This window comes from Acinonyx jubatus, chromosome B4 (assembly GCF_027475565.1).
Source record: "Acinonyx jubatus isolate Ajub_Pintada_27869175 chromosome B4, VMU_Ajub_asm_v1.0, whole genome shotgun sequence".
NCBI classification, from domain to species: Eukaryota; Metazoa; Chordata; class Mammalia; order Carnivora; family Felidae; genus Acinonyx; species Acinonyx jubatus.
Genome location: NC_069387.1, coordinates 54,186,621 through 54,206,400, shown reverse-complemented (window position 1 = coordinate 54,206,400; position 19,780 = coordinate 54,186,621).

Sequence of the window (19,780 nt, the reverse complement as noted above, 5' to 3'; positions counted from 1 at the left end):
CCAGGGGCTGCTGTGCCATTACTTGAGATGGACCCCCTGAGCCCTTGGTCCTGTCCTGCCCCCTCAGCATGGCTTTAACTTTGTCCTCTTCAGTACCAAATTCTTGGCCTCCACGAGAAACTCCATTCCTTCCCTCATCCCAACAGCTCTAAGAGGCCCTGGGCTCTGATGTGGCACATTCCTGCTTCGTCCCAATCTCAGCCACGGGGACCTCAGCTTACTTACTTCACATGACCATTCTACAAAGTCCCCAAGAATGGCACTGTTGTTTTATAATGGTGATTGGCATGAAGCAGTCTCCTATACTACCAGGACAAATATGGCACTCATTTTTTCATAATACCAAGCAAAACTATAAAGCAGATTCTAGAGTCAAGTAAGTGAATTGAATCATGAGGAGGAAGTTGTTTACAACTACCGAAGAACTCACCTTCTATGCTTCACAAGGATGAGAACAGAATTCAGAGAAAATCCGACAGATTATTGCATGCACACTACAATAGCGCACTGAACTTCTTCTAGTTACATTTCCTGAGTTACAGTTCATTTTCATTGGCTCACATAAACACTCAAGTCTGTAAAAGTTAGTAGTGTGAACAGTGCCAGGCTAAAAGTAGACTGGAAAGAATTTGCTTATGTAGACAACTATAATAATTTGAGAGACTGTAATGAGCTATGGGTTAGTCTATCATTTATTCTCGCATCCCAACATGATCCTCTGCTACAGCCGTCCTGGGACATCCATGCTTTCACTTCCCTGAGAAGGATCTCAGCAACTAAAACTCTAAGTCTTTAATTTATTGAGTACCCACTATAAGCCAGGCCCTGAAGGAAGGGTGCTACATACAGTGCCTCATTTAAAATCACCTCTACCCTGGGGATGAAGATACTAATATTATTATCCCTGTTTTACAGCTATGAAAATTTAAGCTCAGATAAGGCAATTAACTTTCTCAAGGTCACCCAGCTTATTTGTGTCTAACCCTGGATTAAACCACAGAGCTATGGGATGCTAGAGCTGGAGATTTTAACTACATTCTCTACGTCCCCAAGTGTAAATCCTGATAGGACAGCAAGATCAGGCAGATGGCAGGTACTGTCAGCCTGACAGTTACAAACAGCTTCCCAAGATACCTCGCTGGGATAGACATTATTTGTCTCCCTTTCCCCTTGCAATGGAAGCCAGATTTTGTTTGGGGTTGGAATATACCTACCTAAAAACTTTTTTCATCTTTCTTTGCTGCCACAGCTGGCCACATGACACATGGCCAATAATATGTAAATTAAATTCTGCAGGGTGGTTCTGGGAAAGGTTGTGTTTCTAACCTTTCCCAGAAGGAAACGAGGGACAAGACTGACCCAAATCTTCCTTCCTCCTTTCTTCCTGCCCCAAATGTGACCAAGAGGATAGTGGAACTTGCAGCTGCCACTTTAAAGCCACAAGGGGAAATCTAAATCAAAACAAAGCAAAACAAAGCAAAACAAATCTCGGCAATGAAATTGAACTCCTGAACCCACATCAAACTACCTACTTCCAGACAACTACTTATGAAAGGAAAATAAATCCTTATTTATTTATGCTATTGCCAATAGACACTGGCCGTTGGAGCCCAGCTTAATCCTGGGACAGTGATCTATTCTTGTGTCCCAAACACCATCAATCAAAGATTTAAATGTTCACAAGTTACAGAACCAAGGTTTGGCTAGGTACTTTGATGTCAGCCATTTCCTCTCTTTACATAATGCAATGTTTTTCCTTTCTATCATTTATTTGCTCCCTTTTCTGTGTGTATGTTTGTTTTCTCCACCAAATTTCATATTCATTCCAAGACAGGGAAGCACTATGCATATACCAGGAATTGATAAATACTAGTTTAATAAGATACAATAAATCAAAGGGTAACTTGAACACTGAGACATGTTTCAGGTAGATTTAGCTCTCGTTTGTGTTCAACACTTGCTTTCAGGCTGATGGTCTATTTTTTTAAACAATAAAAGTACACACACAGTTATATCAAATATTGGTACTATTGAGTGGCAAACTAATAGGAAAAATCACGTAATGATCTCCAGTCTATCTCTGTCTTCCTCTGAGTCTCGTGCAACTAACAAAATCAAGGAATGTGTTATAATTTGGCTTTTGGGTAAGTCCCAGCTGAAGAAGGACCATGACCTGACACATTACGCTCAGGATGGCTAGGGTAGAGGACTCAGTTCAGTCTAGTGAAAAGAGACATCATTTCCCAAAGTTACCGGAGGTGTCTTTCTGAAGGCTTCTATCTACACCTATCCTTGTGACATCAGCAGAGAAACGAAATCACCTGAAGATTAAAATGGCTACCAGAGATGTGTGGTGTTAGAACTTAAGGCCATGGTACTCAGTGTGGTCCCCAGATCAACAGCATCAGCATCATCTGGGGACCTGCTAGAAATTAAAATTCTAGAACCCCAGACATCTGTGTTTTAACAAACCCTTGAGGGGATTGTGATAATGCTGGTTTGGGAACCACTGCTTTTTACTAGGTTAACAATGATAGAAGGAAACAATTGAGTACCTGGGCAGAATCTGAAAGAAGAAAGAGAGAAGGAATGAAGGAGAAGAAGGGAAAAGAAGGCAAGTATTATGGTCGACTGTGGCACACTTTTCATAAATATCCCACACCCTACCATGACAAAGTTCTGTGCATATATAGAAACTGGTGAAGGGGCTGAGTTCGTGGGTACAGGTTAACACAGGAGGGAAAGAGAAATTGTGCAAACGGAGGGAACATGGAAGGCCCACTGGTGTCTGAATTACACAAGGAATCTCCCTAAATTAGTTCTCCATGATGACATTTGACACAGAATCTAAGGTTCTCGTAAACACTTATCTGCTTCCTGTCTTTCCATCCTAACACCCCGTGTATAAGTGCACTGCCACCCTATACACAGACACACGCAAACCTTCCCGGATTTAGAAGAATATCGTATTTCTTCAGAACTTCTCTAATTGGACTTTTATCAACGTCACTCCTTGCTATCAGGTCTTGATGTAACATCCTGATATTGTTTCTTCTCTCGGATCACCCGTGAGATTCCGGGTTCTTCCTGGAAGTGGATTTCCTGTTATCTTTAAGGAATCTTGGGAGGAAAATATCAAAAGCAGTTGCTGCCATTCTTCTTCAAAATGGGATTTTAACCTTGCACTTACAGGTATTTTCACTCTTGCATTGATTTTCGGTTCTCTCCATGAAGGAGTTGAGCTCCTTCATGACAGGAACTTGGTACTATTTACCTTTGTGTCCCAATGACAAGTAACAGTGCCCGCCACATAGTGAATACTCCGTACACGTGTGGTGAACAAGTTAACGAAGTTGATGATGTCATCAATAGATACTAACCTTTCCAAGGCCTCACTGCTCCCCCTCAACTCCTGTGCTAGATACCTTCCCTTTGTTCCCCGAATCCACTCTCCACTACCTCCACTCCCTTGCACTCCAACTTCTTGCTGGTTTGGCCAGTGGACAGCGGTGACAGGAGACTGGAAGGAGAGAGGACACTGAGGCCAGTGCACATAATCCCCCACTCCCTCCTTCCCTGTAAAGTCACCTTGAATCAGTTGTGTCCCCTGACTTAAGGTCACTCGCTTAAGGTCACTCCATGTTCTTCTACCCTTCTAGTAACTTCTTCTTCCCCTCATTCCTTTGGATTAAAGACTAGTAAAGTTTCTGCTGACCCTAGCCAGGTTGATGCATTTTCCTTTGTAGTTCCACTACACCCTGCCCACACCCATGTAAATAGACCCATTTTTAAACCATCCTCAAATGATTCTTATCTGAATGTGCCATCTGCCCAACGCTGGGACACTGATTCATGTAACTGCCAGACAGAAAAATATTGGAAAACCTTACATATCTTTAAATATGCACCAACTGGGTTGTTCTCAGTATATGGTGTTTTTGCATAAATATGCTATTTTAAGTATTTCATAAGTATAATATTTTACATTGGAGGAGTCATAAAACTTACACCCTCCCTAGTCTCCCGAAGACACAGTGCAGAGGGCACTGAGCCAATCTGTGTCTGTCTGTAAAATGCTCTAGAAGAGCCAGGATTCCTGCCAATAACTTCATGCAAGCAAAAGATTTCAGAGAATGCACAAATATACATATAAAACATATTCCATTTGGTTTTCACATGCATAATACAATTTTTCCTGTGGGTGTAATATCTTTGATTTATTACTTTTGCTTTTTGGTTTGTTAGGATATTAACATTTTAAACCTTTCTTTTCAGAAACAAAACCACTTGTAGAACTTCAAAATATATACTTTGAAATCTACATATTTTTAAAAGCCCATCAACTCTTAAAAACTGAGAACAAACTGAGGGTTGATGGGTGGTGGGAGGGAGGGGAGGGTGGGTAATGGGTATTGAGGAGGGCATTTTTTGGGATGAGCACTGGGTGTTGTATGGAAACCAATTTGACAATAAACTTCATATGTTGAAAAAAAAAGAAAAAAAAAAGCCCATCAGATGGTTGTGATTGGAACCTGGAGGGGAGCCCCAGTATATATTATAATGGCACAGGGTTAGTACGAGATATTTTTACCTGTTAGATTTTTTTAATAATGTTTTGTAAATGTAGTACCACAGTCTGGAATTGTAGGTAAGAAAATACCCCAGGCAACAGAGGGCCCCACTTGTACTACTCCACCACTGCAAGGGACGAGTCATTAATTTTGCTCCACCTTGCTATTCTCACGTGTAAAATGAAAGAGCTGAAATAAATAATCTCTAGAGCTCTTTCCAAATCTGCAGTTTTTTATCCTGGTGTCATTAGGAAAAAAAAAAAAGGAATATAGTACATGACTTTTCACAACTCAGTCTTCATAGCTACATACAAACTGAATATAACCCCAAATTATTTGAAGCCCTGTGTACATTATTTTCCAAGTAAGAAAAATTCAACTTGCCTCCAGACAAATTCTCTAAATTATTCCTGCCTATAACTTCTGCTTCATTCACCATTATTACCCCAGCTAATTTAATCAGTTCATGCAATTACTGAAACACCCCCTTCTCCAAATCTCAATCTCCAGCACTTCTTGCTTCATGCCCTGTGTGTAAAACGAACGCAACTGTCCACACCACCTTCTAGTGCCTTACTGGGTCTATGATGCCCAGGTCCACTCCTTAAAACTGTATGACCAAAGTGTTCACCAAGTGACTGTACATTGCTTCCCTTCTTTTGTGATTTAGATTCACAGAAAATCATCCTCTAGCCTTTCAATCTCAGTCCTCTTGAACAACTTCATGTTTCTTATTTTGGACTTCTATGCCAAATGTATATCCAAAAACGTACCCAAGTTCAGCCCTTTTCTGTGACTACTGTTTCCTCCACACAGCTTCCCTGGGTTACATTCACTCCTTGATGGCACCTTCAAAGATGGTATGACCTCAGCAACATCTCCTTTACTTGTACTTATTCATTCAACAAACATTCAGTGGTAGTACCCTATACATTATCGATAAATGCTTTTATCCTTTCACACATGAGTATTTAATCTTGTCTATTTCATAACCATTCATTATTCCAAGGGATAAGTATCTGCTTGTGTTTGCTTGCATCAGCATAAACCTGTATGAACAAGGAAGCACATCTGTTCACCTTAGCATAGTCATGGCATGAGCTTGCTTTTGAAGGCATTACAGGCTTTCAGAATGCTCCTGGCATGGGCCCAAGCACTAGTGAACACTGTGGTATATGCTTAGATCTCTGGCTATGATGAAAGACTTATTCCCCCTGCTGCTGGGAGTACGGCCTCCAGATGGTTCCTAGTACCAGCTTCCTTCAAATATTTCCTCAACTGCAGAGAGTCAACTTGTCCAAGTCAAGTTTTTTTCAAGGATGTCCCAAACCCTAACAGTGTTTGGCATGGGACTAGAAAGGCCCCTCTCTCTCATCTCCACTAAGGGAGGTGGCATGTCCTTCAGAACTTCCCATAGAGTTTACTGAGTCTGTCATTGAGAGTGCCTTGAAGCTAGACTTTTTCCTCTATCTCACCTTCTCTTCATAAGCATTGATCCTAAGGACACCCTGTAAAATCCCTCCTGCATGCTGATGTCCATCTTAGAGTTTGTTTCTCAGGGACATCAACCCACAACACACATAATGAATTAGAAAATGTACCCACCATTAAAGGAGTAGGAATATAGACAGAGAGCCCACCTACAGCAGACAAGATCTCAGGTCCCACTTTCACTTTAGCTTTTTGGAAAAAGAAATGAGATGCAGAAAGCATATGTTAAATAAGCAGAGCAAACTGATTCAGCAAGGTGCCTGTACTTTTCTAGTCATGGTAAATCCTATAAAGCCCAAATTTGGTACGGAGGGGTAAACATTTATTGAGCAACTATTAAGTTCTAGGCATTTTATACACATTATTTCATTCACTCTTTACGGTTACTCCAAAAAGGCCAACACACCCAGAGAGTTAAGGTAGTTTGCCAAACATGACACCATTAATAAGTTAGTTAGAAACAATAGGACTTGGACCTCTGTGAAGGATACGTGGATATAAGTTTTTAGCTCTTAAAAATAGAGGCAGAAATTTAACTTAAGTTCCTCTCTTTTGCATGACTCTTTAATACAGATTTTAAAAAGATTTATACTCTCTGATTAAAGTGGAAACCACTGTTGCCAAGTTTGCCTTTCAAAGCCATGTTGGAAGTTCCTACCAACTCTCAGTTAGTTGCAGAGAAAAACAATCCCTTTTCGCTCTTTAGGATTTATACAGTCAACAGAACAAGACCTTTGCAATCAAACATTATCACTTTCTGAAGATGGCAACACGTTATCTACCAAGAACTGCTACTATTGGTACATATAAAGTAATTTTGTGGAATACAAGGTTTTGGTAATCTAAGAAGAAAATAATAGAAGACATTAAATCATACCTTTTTTTAGATCAATATATCGCTTCCTTGGCTATTTTTGTCAAAGACCACCAGCCCACCCCACCTCCCCATAAGCTATTTAAACTCCTGTGAGGGGCTGTTTAATTTACGGCCCAAAGAAACCTGTTAAGTATTACAGAATTGTGCCAAGAGACTGCTTAACTGGGTTTTTGTTAACTGATCTGAAATTTTCTGAGCCGTTTACAGGATTTGAAAATTTCAAACTGAATTTATATATGTTTATAAGAGCCAGAAAAATCAAAGTGAAAGGGACCAGAGAGAGCTTTGGAGTGCAGGTCTCTTTCTCATGTAGACAGTTTAATAGCTTCATGTGAAACAACACCATGCTATTAAAGATTCTTTTGGAGAGCCTATTTCACCCATAAAGCAGTGGATTTCCTGCGAGTATTGCAGTATGTTGCCATTGGCCCTTCACCACTGGAAGGCTGCTGTTGGAACCCTGCAAAACTGGCTCTCTGTGATTAACTTGAGCAAAGATCACATTCAGCAAATTGTAAGAAGGGACAATAGGTCACTGGCTCACAAAAAAAAAGAAGTACCATTTCCCTAGATAGGTCTCTATCCTGGTGGCGTTCATGTCTTAAGTAACATCAAGCCCTTATGGAACAATCCATCTTGATTTTTTTCAACTTCCTGCCAGCCTCTGTGTCAGAGGAAATTAAATACCTGTCCTTGCAATCTTTATGTCCTGTGTAAACAAAGTGTCAGAAAAATTCTCAAAACCCACGAAACGCCAATTTTTCTAACATTAGGAATTTTTGTATTTTTCACACATTGCTTTGAATTCTTCTAATGGTAACATTGACTTTAAAACTGTAAATGGCCTTGATTAAAGTGGCTAGGGTTGCCTGGGTGGCTCAGTCAGTTGAGCATTCTACTCTGAATATTGGCTCAGGTCATGATCCCAGGGTCATGAGATCAAGCCCAGCATTGGTCTCCATGCTGACAGCACAGAGGCTGCTTGGGATTCTCTCTCTCTCTCTCTGTCTCCCTCTGGTCCTTTCCCCTGCTTGTATACTCTCACTCTCTCTCTAAAATAAATATTTTTTAAAATTTAGAAATTATTTAATAAATAAAGTGGCTAAAAATGGTGAATAGTAATAGTGATCATTTATTAAACATATACTCCTCTTTACTATAGGCCAATTACTAATTTATTCAATTGGCACATATATTATCTCAACAGCTCTAAAATAATATTCAGAAAGGTTAAGTTAAAAACTATACAACTAAAACTTAGTCCCATGCCTGACTTTACACTGTGATTGTAACACTTGACCATACTACATGGTCTGAGCGAAGCTAGAAGGCAAGTGATGAGCTCTTTCCCCTTTCTCACTTCCAGAAATGTTATTTACAATCCTTTCACAAAGCAAGAGAAGATGAGGAGCTTGGTACACTCATATTTTATCAGACAATGACTTTGAGAGAAAAGAATTGAACCTGGCTTCAGCCTGATGAAATTCTTACACATAGGGCTTGCTGTCGTGATTTTATTTGGCAGATGCATACATACATACACATACACTGTAAATTACATATAACATATATAAATTATATATACATATATAAAACAAAAATATCTGTATCAAAGAAATAGTACATAGGCATTTATGCAGAAGATACAAAAATGTTCAATGGAAGAATTCAATAAGGGAATTCTGCCAAGATATTCATATTCTGTCAATAGTTGAAAGGTATATATTTTGGTTCCATTTTATAAATGAGGAACCTGAGAATAAAGTTAAGTACCTGGCACATGGCCACATGGATATTAAAGCTAATTATCTAAACTAAAACACTCCTTCCAATTCTCAAACTGTCAACTTTCTTATCATAACAACCTCACCATTTCCGGCTGATTTCCAACAGCTGTTTTTGTTATTGTTCTCAATGTTATTTTCATTTCCTGCTCTCCATTTACATAGAGATATTTTCAGAAAAAAATCAGCCTTTCAGCCAAGATCAATTTGTTCTACTTTAATTCTCACCAAATGATATAATGTAGGGTTGACGCTGGTGGTGGTCGCCAAACTATGCTGACACCAAAATCACCTCGGAACTGGAAAGACATACTCATGCTATGTTCCTATCCCCAGATATTCTGATTTAATTAGTATGGGCTATGATGTGGGGATCCAGGTGTTGTAAAGTTCCCCAGGTGATTCCAGGATGCAGCAAAATTTGGGAATTTTGGCCTATGCATTTTCTAGTCTTTTCTTGGGCTGATATCTAAAACTCTCAGTTCATGCCATCAGACAATATCATTCACTATCTCTCTTTATTCCAGTCATTTGTGGATATCCAGGACCACCCCCATGGGAGGTCAGCAATGGTCAGTCCAAAAGGACTTCTGCCATAATTCTTGGTGGTTTTCCTATCCAGGTAGACAAGCCCTCTTTTATCTTGTCCTTTCAGATTCATGCCTCTTTTCTTGAATTGTGCCTGTCCTTAATTCTGCCTAATTCACCTTGGCACAATGATATCTTCCATATGCTTTACCAATAACTACCCCATTCAGTTTCAAATGTACCTCTCTCCAGCCCCACATCCTACCTTTTAAGATTGTGTACTTTTCTCCCTGACTCTAACAATTAGGTGCTCAACTTTATTTCCACCTGTCTTTGGACCTCCAATTTTTCTACAACCTCTTCACTGTCCCTTATCCATCTCATGTTCTCACTTCCTTCTTATCCAGCTTAGATTCTACAATTTATCAGTACCATTACTCCCATACACATGCCCTCTCACCTTTTTTCCTCTCCATAGTAGTCCTCTGCCAAAACTCCACACCTGGTTAAATACAACCCTGTGTCTAGTTTTCTTATGCACCAAAGGAGGCGAACAGAGTTGGGAAAAAAAAATGCATTCAACCATGTTGACTGGTCTCACTTTAAAATGATGATTATTGGGGCGCCTGGGTGGCTCAGTCGGTTGAGCGGCCGACTTCGGCTCAGGTCATGATCTCGCGGTCCATGAGTTCGAGCCCCATGTCGGGCTCTGTGCTGACAGCTCGGAGCCTGGAGCCTGTTGCGGATTCTGTGTCTCCCTCTCTCTCTGACCCTCCCCCGTTCATGCTCTGTCTCTCTCTGTCTCAAAAATAAATAAACATTAAAAAAAATAAAAAATAAATAAAATGATGATTATTAACTTAGAATAGACCCTTAATGCTGCCAGACAATTCTACTCATTCCCCTAATTCATTCACTTACCCATTTTCCTAGCTCTGCACTCTGAGTTGATGACCTAGATTCTTATTCTGCTGAAAAATATGAATCAAATTACAAGAGAAAATCCACATGGGTCTACTATAAAACCTATCACACTGTCTTTTCTGGATGCTTCTGCACTTTATTTTTCCTCCCGTTCTGGGGATGAACCTCCTGGGCTCTTGTGTAAATCTATCTCTTCCACTTGCACGCTGAATTCTACTGCTCTTGCTTACTTAAGGACCTCATTCAGGCCACATTCTAGTTTTTTATAAGTCATTGTTGTTAATATAAAAACTTACTATAATAGTTCCTGTTTGAAGAAAAAAAATCCTCTCTTGACCCATTAACTCCCTCTAGCAACTGCTTCCTTTCCCTGATTGAATTTACTGAAAATCTTCTCACAAGATTACCTGTTCTCATTCTCTCCATTTGCTCCACAGACACATTATTTCCATGAATATCCCCTTTTTCTCTTGAGGCCACTCTAACTGGGCTATTGTCCCTCTACTGAAATAGCTTTTTACATGGTCCTATATGACCTCCACACCTCCACATCAGAAGGTCAATTCCTACTCCTCATCTTGACCTCAGCAGCCTTGGAGAAAACGCACCTTTCCTTCCATCTTCAATCAACTTCTTCACTTGGCTTCCAGGACACCAACTTTTTTGGTTCCCTTTCTACCTGCCCAGCTGCATTTCTCATTCTCTTTATTGGTTCTTCCTCATCATCCTAAACATGGTTCTTGGGAATCCTTGTATTTTTACACTTTTTTTTCCCTCTTCATACACTTATTCCCAGGTCGTCTCCAACAGTGCCATGATCTATGATCTCTATGCCCAAATGATTCCCCAATTTTTTTCTTCAGCCAAGACTACTTCCCTGAACTCATCTCAGGTATCTACTTACCTACTCAACATGATCACTTGGATGCTAATGGTCATATCAAAATTTGTAAGTTCAAAAGCAGACTTTAGCAGCTGTGGGCATGTGTCCATGAGGCCTACTTGCTGCAGCTGGACTCATGAAGAGAAGGGGAGAAGAAGAAGATGTATTAGGCTGAAATGAAAGAGAAGGGAGATGAGGCAGGGGTCCAAGTAAAGTGCCTGGAAGCTGATTAGAAGCCATAGAGTGAGCTATGAGTTAGTCATCACCTGCTGCTCTAGAAAGTGTTTCCAATGTCTTTACATTGTCTATTAAAGAAGTTTCTTTTCTTTCCTTCTTTTTTGCAAGTCTCAATCTGATTTTGTTGACCTAAAAATAAAAGGTCTGAAAATATGAGAGAAAGAAAGCAAGAAAGCAAGAGGGAGGGGAGGGGAGGGGAGGGGAGGGGAGGGGAGGGAAGGGAAGGGAAGGGAAGGGAAGGGAAGGGAAGGGAAGGGAAGGGAAGGGAAGGGAAGGGAAGGGAAGGGAAGGGAACTCATTTTTTATTGCTTCCAAAACAGCCTGCTATTCCTCTAGTGGATCCCATCTCATAAATTTCACCCTATTTCTCTCAATTGCTTGGAAAAAAACCTTAGAGTCATTTGTGGCTGTCTTTCTCTCACACATCACATCCAGTCAGTTAGCAAATCTTGTTGGTTACTCTCAATATGTGTCTTAAATCCAAGTACTTATTACCACTTTGACCACCACCACCCTAGTCCAAGCCACCATGGTCACTCACCTGGACTGCTGCAATTAGTACTCCAAATGAGCTTACTATTTCCACCACTATTCCCCTACAGTTTTCCCTCTAGCTATTGCTGGAGGTTTCCTTTTAAAATATAAGGCATATCATGTCCCTCTTCCACTCTGTAGCTCCCAGTGATTTACTGTCTCAGAGTAGAAACAAGTTCATTATTTGGATTACAAGGTCCTCCATTATCTGCCCTTCTGCTATCTCTGACAGCCCTCTTATCATGGTCCCCCTGCTCAATACACTCTAGCTTCACCAGCCTCCTTGCAGTTACTCAAACATGACAAGCTCACTCCCACTTCATTTGTACTTCCTGTTCTCTTCCTCGGGATTCTTTTCTGTCAAATCTGCAGAGCTTTCTTGCTTTCTTCCTCACTTTCTTCGGGTTTGCTCACATGTTACCTTCTCAGAAAGCACTTCCCTGATCACTCTACACAAAAATTCACCCTGCCTTTTAAAACCGTTTATTGCCATCAACACATTATTCCCAGAAGTCAACCAAATTTTGATGTGAAGGGCCAGATAGTGAATATTTTAGGCTTTGGGAGCCAAAGTCTCAGTCATGACTACTTAACTCCACTGTTGTAGTGCAAAAGCAGCCACTGGTTAACATGCAAAGGGATGGGCATGGCTGTGTTTTAATAAAATAACATTTACACAAATATGTGGTGGGCCATATTTGGTCTTTGAGTGATAGTTTCTCAATATCTGCATTATATAGTACCTGTTTCTTTCCTAAACTCACCCTCTAGAATGGAAACTCCTTTTTAAAATATATATATTTCTTTTGAGAGGGAGAAAGAATCCCAAGCAGGCTCTGCACTGTCAGCATGGAGCCTGATGTGAGGCTTGAACCCACCAACTGTGAAATCATGACCTGAGCAGAAACCAAGAGTTGGATGTTTAACCAACTGAGCCACCAGGTGCCCCTAGAACAGAAACCCCTATTGACAAAGACTTTTCTGTTTAATGTTTAATGTTTCATTTTAGTAGATAGTCAATTAAGAGTTTTTAATAAATATGGAATATTACATAAATCTATTTCTCTTTGTATAATTGTTGCTTCTATTTCTATTCTGTCATAGGTTGATCAGCACTAGATGACAATAATTTTCAAGAAGTAGTTGTTCATGTTTGGGTAGAAATTTCAGCAGTTTCTACCACAGAATTATATTGTTGAAAAAAGGAAAATCTAGTGGTCACTGGTAGAGTTTCTTCATAAAAAATATAAAATCAATCCTTTGCATGTTTTGTGGTTATGGGCATTATTCTTGCTATTTGGCATCTTTGAATTGCATTTTCTTTTTTTTAATAAAAATTTTTAATGATTATTTATTTGTTTTGTAAGAGAGTGTGTGAGTGGAGTAGAGGCAGAGAAAGGGGGAGAGAGAATCCCAAGCAGGCTCCACGCTACCAGTGCAGAACCCAATGTGGGATGAGATCATGACTTGAGCCAAAATCAAGAGTTGGATGCTTAACCGACTGAGCTACCCAGGTGCCCGAAATTATGTTTTCTTAAAAAACAAAAATTGAATTGAATCTGAATCAAATTGGATAATAACCTAATCTATGTTTGATGTTTTAAAATAAGGTAAAATTAAAATTAAATATTTTAATGACCCTTTTAAAAATATTTCTCTCTAAATAAAGAAAATTGTCATTACTTCCAGTTTCACAAATCATAGAAGATGCGCATGAGCTCAGGCTCTCAAATATACGTCAGGCCTAGGAATCCACATGAATCTTTATATAGACGTCATAGCAGCAGATTGCTCCAAATACTGTCAGAATCCCACTGCCATGAAACTCTCAAGTTGTTAGCTCAAAAATAAATGAAAACATATGATTCTCAGCAATCCAACCTACTGGCACGTGTCTACAGTCACTGATGGTGGTGATTGCTTCTAAACATATGTTCAGACTAAAGTATCAGTGCCTATAATTTACTCAAGTTTAGTATTTTACTATCACAAAATTTTCAACTTTATAGCTTGTCCTGAAACTAAAGTGCAAGTTTCTTTTCTGAAGTTACTTGATCTCTTGTGTGCTCCTAAATTATGTCTTTAAAAGCTTCCTCCTGGTGTATCTAATAGAAGTTGTCCTAAGATGTCAAGATTTCTTATTTTCCTAATTGTCTTAGAAAATGAAGAAAGTTTTGAGACTGTAATGAGTTCCCCAAACACAAAATGCTTTGCACTCAACACCTCCCAAGAACAACTCTGCTGCCACCATCAGTTAGAGATTTTTGATCTATTAGACTACTGTTCTGATAAGAACATAAAATAAGAATTAAGAAAAATCTTCTGTAATAAAAGGCAATCTTTGCTTCAAAATTGTTGATCAAAAGCCAAATAGCTAGACAGATAAAATTATCCAAACTAATTAAATTTATTTCTCATCTCAAGATGCTGTTCAGCACAGAAATCTTTGGAAAATAAGTCTACTCTTCTTAGACTTACTCTGAATATAAAAATCCTCTGTCTATCTAGGCCTTGAGTTACCACCTTGTACTTTTCTAAAAACGAAAGTACACTTGGTTTACAATGCATATTTCTAAAGGAAAATAAACACATTTTATTCAGATGTTTGTGAAACCAAACACGGACACCGTCATCCCAGGAGCAGAATTTATGGGAAAAAAAAGAGAAAAGATGGTTCTGGGATAGTTCAAATCCCAAAGGAAGAGAAAGACACATATCACTTAGCAAGAATTCCCACCAGAAACAAGAACACATGCATTTGAGACCATGAAAAACTGAATGAAACCCAAAAACAATAGACAGATAAGGAGGCTTAGATGAGTGAAAACTATTTTTTGTTGTTTGTATTACAGTGTTACAACTAGACTTTAGGGCAATTTTCCAGTGATAACTTTTTAAATTCCATTCGAGTATGAAAGTTGTTCAAGGTATTTACTTCAATATTTTAATAAACATTGGCTTCAATAGGAAACACCAATGCGTTAAAAATTCTCAGGATTAAAATTTTTGCTTGAGATTTATTGATGGAGAAAATTCATGTCTGTGTTCTAAGGAAAAGTATCAGATAAGTAAAATAGCTGTGAGAGCTACTTCAGAAAGTCTCTTCAGGAAACGTTCTTTGCAGATGTAAGTTATCATCAGTTAACACCCTGCTTCTTACGCACTTGGACTATGGTGCAGGCTGGCAATTATTTCTCTTCCAGCATGAAAAGAGTAGTAGTCTGACTTGAAAGAAAGAACATACTGAGTGCTATAATATTTTCTGTCAGTGTATCTCAAGGAATATTAAGACTTAGTGTAATGCTATGCAAAATCCCAAATAGATACTTTTAACTTGGCAAATAAATAATCTTAAATTTCTGTAAGGAGATCAAATGGGCAAGAAAACCAATGAATTTTTGTAAGGCTAAAAATAGTGACATGAGGAATTTCTTTCCAGATGTTAAAATTTACTGTATTTAATGGTATAACTTACAGTAAAATTTACTATAAAGCTATAATAATCAACACTGTGGAACTAGAACAAGCATGAACAGGTCAATGAAATAGAATAGAGAGCCCAAAAATGCACATGAAACTGGCATATGATACATGTGTTACCAGTAAGAAATTATGTAGTATGCATTAAAATATGCAATAAATAAGAAAACATAATGAGTAGGAAAAAAAATTCAATAAATGGGTCTAAGAAATTGATCAATTAATTGAGGGAAAAAACAAGTAATTCTAAGTACATTATAAAGTTAAATATTAAAACTTCAGAGCAGAAAAATCTAAGTGAGGAAAAATGTAAATAAATATTTTCAATGCTTTATATGCAAAAACTCACAAAGAAAAAAATTGTTTAATTTTTTGCAAGAACTATTAAGAAATGCTGTATCAAAATTAAAGGTAAACACTAAAGGAAAAATAAATATGAATCTAACAAATATGGGCTCAGATACTGTCCTTAATATACAATTAGTTCTTATGAACCTGAGAGTAACACATGACATAACAAATTAAATTAAGAAAGAATAACAAATGGACAGTTCACAAAAGAAAAAATTTAAATGGAAATAGATAATAAATAGGAAATAGATAATGTCTTTAATAAGCAAAGAATGTAATTTAAAATAATAAAAATGTGTTTCTAAAATTAAAAACATATATATATTCAACAATAATACTGACAGCTGCAAAAATGGAGGGAAAGGGCACTATAATGGACTGTTGAAATGATAAATTGGTAAAGGTTTTTATTTTAAATAAAAATATTTTAAAATATTCTTAAAAATAAAATGAAAAGTGAAACAATTTAAATGTCCAACAATAAGTAAATAGTTGAATAAATGATGGCTGGCAAGATTATGCATTTGGATAATATTTCATAGCAAAAAGATTATTATGAGCTATTTAAAAAAAAGCATCAAAACCATATCTAATATGATCACAGATCACAGGTTGTACACACACACACACACACACACACACACACACACACACACACATTTTCAAAGGATAAGATCCCAGAAAAATAGAAGAGTGTATTTGTTGCAATTTTTTGACGATTTCAGGTTTGCTTTGCTATCTTGGCTTTTCCCAGAATATCCATGGGAGGTATGTATTGTTTTTATAAATTATATTATTTAAAGTAACATATTTGCAGCCACCAGGCAGATGATGTCTGGACTTGACTATAATTAAATGAGGTAGTCTGTGTCCTCAAGAAGCTTATAGTTTCACTCCATATAACCTCATACATAAAAAAAAAAAAATTCAAATACATAGGACAGGGTATATTCAAATATCAAAATAGGCAATAATTTGTCTTCTGAAATTCAGAGGCACTGGGGAGTACAAAGTCTAGGAAGGGTACCTGAGGTGGGTCCTGAAGGAAGATAGAAATTTGTGTAATTAGAAAAGATAAGTGATAAAGACTTGAAAAGAAACAGTCAGGACTGGCTCTGACAATACATCTCATATTTTCTATCCACTCAATGGTTATTTTACAGTTGTAAGGTATCTGGAAAACCAACATAAATATACTACTAACATACTAAATACAGCATTTAACAACTTTCATTTTCTAACAGATCTTCTGTAATAACCTATATCTTTGAGGAAGAGGCAAAATGCATCTCAAAAACTGACAAAGGACGGTGCCTGAGTGGTACAGTTGGTTGAGTGTCCAACTTCAGCTCAGGTCATGATCTCATGGTTCGTGAGTTTGAGCCCTGCTCTGCGCGAACAGCTCAGAGCCTGGAGCCTACTTCAGATTCTGTCTCTCTCTCTCTCTCCCTCTCTCTCTCTCTCTCAAAAATAAAAGTAAACATTAAAATAAACTGATGAATGAGTTATTTAAATGTAAGAGAATTCTCAAATTTCTTCACAATTATAGATCGGCAACAAGTTTGGCATTGTGACTACATCTAAATTCCTTGGAGACAAATGCAACTATCCACTACTAAAAAGTGGCTGTGGTAAGCAGGACTCATATATGTGCTATGCAGGAAAGACAGAACTTTCCCATGACCTAAAGAGACTCTGCAAAATGACCACAGATGGTTTATACCAGAAAAGCTGGAAAAATTATATGAAGTCCTGTGAAAAAAATCTTAGTTTGGAAAAAAAATAAGAGGAAACAAATAAATAAGAGGTCCCCAGCAGACTCCAAATTAAAGAAGGTCTCTCTGAATCAGCCTTTCTGAGATTTTAACATATGGACTTTCTAAATCACAAAGGTCCGGAGAGAAGATGAGAACCAAAGTGAGTTCCAAATCCCTGAGTTTTATTATCCCAATGTTAAGCACTAAAGAGATTTATGGGAGCCTCTCCCATAAATGTTTTTAGTGTACTAACAAAATGGTTTGTTCTCACTGGACCTTTTTATAAAGAAGCAATGCAGTGTGCCAGAAAGAGTACTGAGTAAATGCTTAGTAATCAGAACTCTGAATACCTTGATCATCATCTTGGGGAAATGGCATCTCAAACCTAACTTCACAGGGTTTTCACTTTCACTATCCGCAATGTGAAGATCATGTCTGAAAGTGAATTAACAAACGTCCTAATTTGGCTGAGAAGATGGCTGCTGTTCGGTAGCGCTAGTCAGAATATTCAATCGGAAGACTCCAGCTGAATTCAGGAAAGTCTAAAAAAAGCAGAACACCCTCTAGACCACCAGGGAGAAGCCTTAGGATCCCCAAGGCCATAAATTCTACATTAGAGCTAGAAACCTCTAGGCCTGACCCCTTCATTTTACTGAAACAATACTTCATTGATGAACGCAATCTAATGACAGGCTTGAGGTAAACAGTACTTTATTTATAAGGTAAATAATAATTACAGGTAAATGATCTATGTATAAGATATGAAATGATCGACAGATGAAAAAACTTGAGGTGCAAGAGAAATTAAGTCCCTTGTCAGAGATGAGACAGCTAAGTGGCAGAGCTAGGAGTTGAACGTAGGGCTGACCATTCCAGACCATGCTCTTATTGTTTTGTAAAGGAGTGAATGTTTTATTCTTTAGTGTTTAATAGAATGCCTAAAAAGTCACATAATCAATGATTCATTACTTCACACACAGGGAGGAAAGCTGTATCAAGTATTTCTATCATACAACTGGGTGTGAACTGGGCAACGCCATACTCTTAAGCAGTTTGCTCTACCTTCTCCAAGAGGGAGGAGCTGGGACCCAGCTGGGGCTAAGAATGTCTAAGTACCTCCCAAATAAGTGTTAAGAAAGATCTAAAATCAAAAAAACAAAAAAAAAAATAAGTATACTGAATTGCCTATTGGAAATACAGTATAGAAACTAAAACTAACTAAATAGCAACTTACTAGAAAAATCCACATTTTAATATTATTTTAAAATTTCACTGAGATGTTTTGTAGAATGGAAGATGTAACCTCAAGGTATCAACATGAGTCATTTCATGCTAAATGTTGGTGTGGAAGCAATGACATGTTTTTTTCACTCACCATTCACAAGAAAACAATAAATCATAGTTTTTTATAAGCAAAGATTTTTAAGAAATAGTGATTAAGAGAGCACATGATGGAGTTAGCTGGGCTGAGCTAAATCTTGGTCCTGTGACTTATTGCCTGTGTGATATGTTGTCTTAGTCACTGCTATATGGTGAATGCCTAGCAAAGGGCCTGACACTTAATAAACTGGTAATAAAAGTTTATTTAATTTTTAGCATTTAATTCATTTTTCCAGAAAATGGGGACTTGGTCTCTCTCTCTGTCATACACACACACATAGGTACACACTCATGTAGACACAACCAAGACTTTTTTTAGGGGGTGTCTGGGTGGCTCCGTCAGTTAAGCATCCAACTTCAGCTCAGGTCATGATCTCACGGTTCATGGGTACGAGCCCCGCATGGGTCCAAGCCCTGCATAGGTTGGGCCCTGCACTGACAGCGTGGGGCCTGCTTGGGATTCTCTCTCTCCCTCTCCCTGCTCCTCCCCCACTCACACTTTCTCTCTCTCAAAAAAATAAACTCTTTTAAAAAGACTTTTTTTAGAAGACAGTGCAGCATACCATTTCTGGTTTGTTTGTTTTTTCTTTCTCTTTCTTGCTCATTTTTGAGAATAGCTACTTAAACTTGGATGGTGACATTTGTAGAACTACAATATTAAAGATATGTTGTGAATAGTTTAACCATAGGTTCAATGGGCACAAATAAGGAATTCATATTTTGAAGTCTAAAATAGCCAGTTTGTCTACTTTGATCACAAAAGATAAAATATTTCAGTCCACTTTGTGCCCTTTGGACCTGTCTGATCAGAATGTCTTTGGCTAGTATTTTTCTAAAAGAAGCAAAAGAAGTTGAGGAACTATTTAGATGGTATCTCAGATGACCTAAGAAACACAAAGCTCCTTAAATGGGCTTTGATATCCGCTCTTATGAGTATGACAGCATTCAATAAAAATTAAAAATCATACAAGAAGCTACTAAAT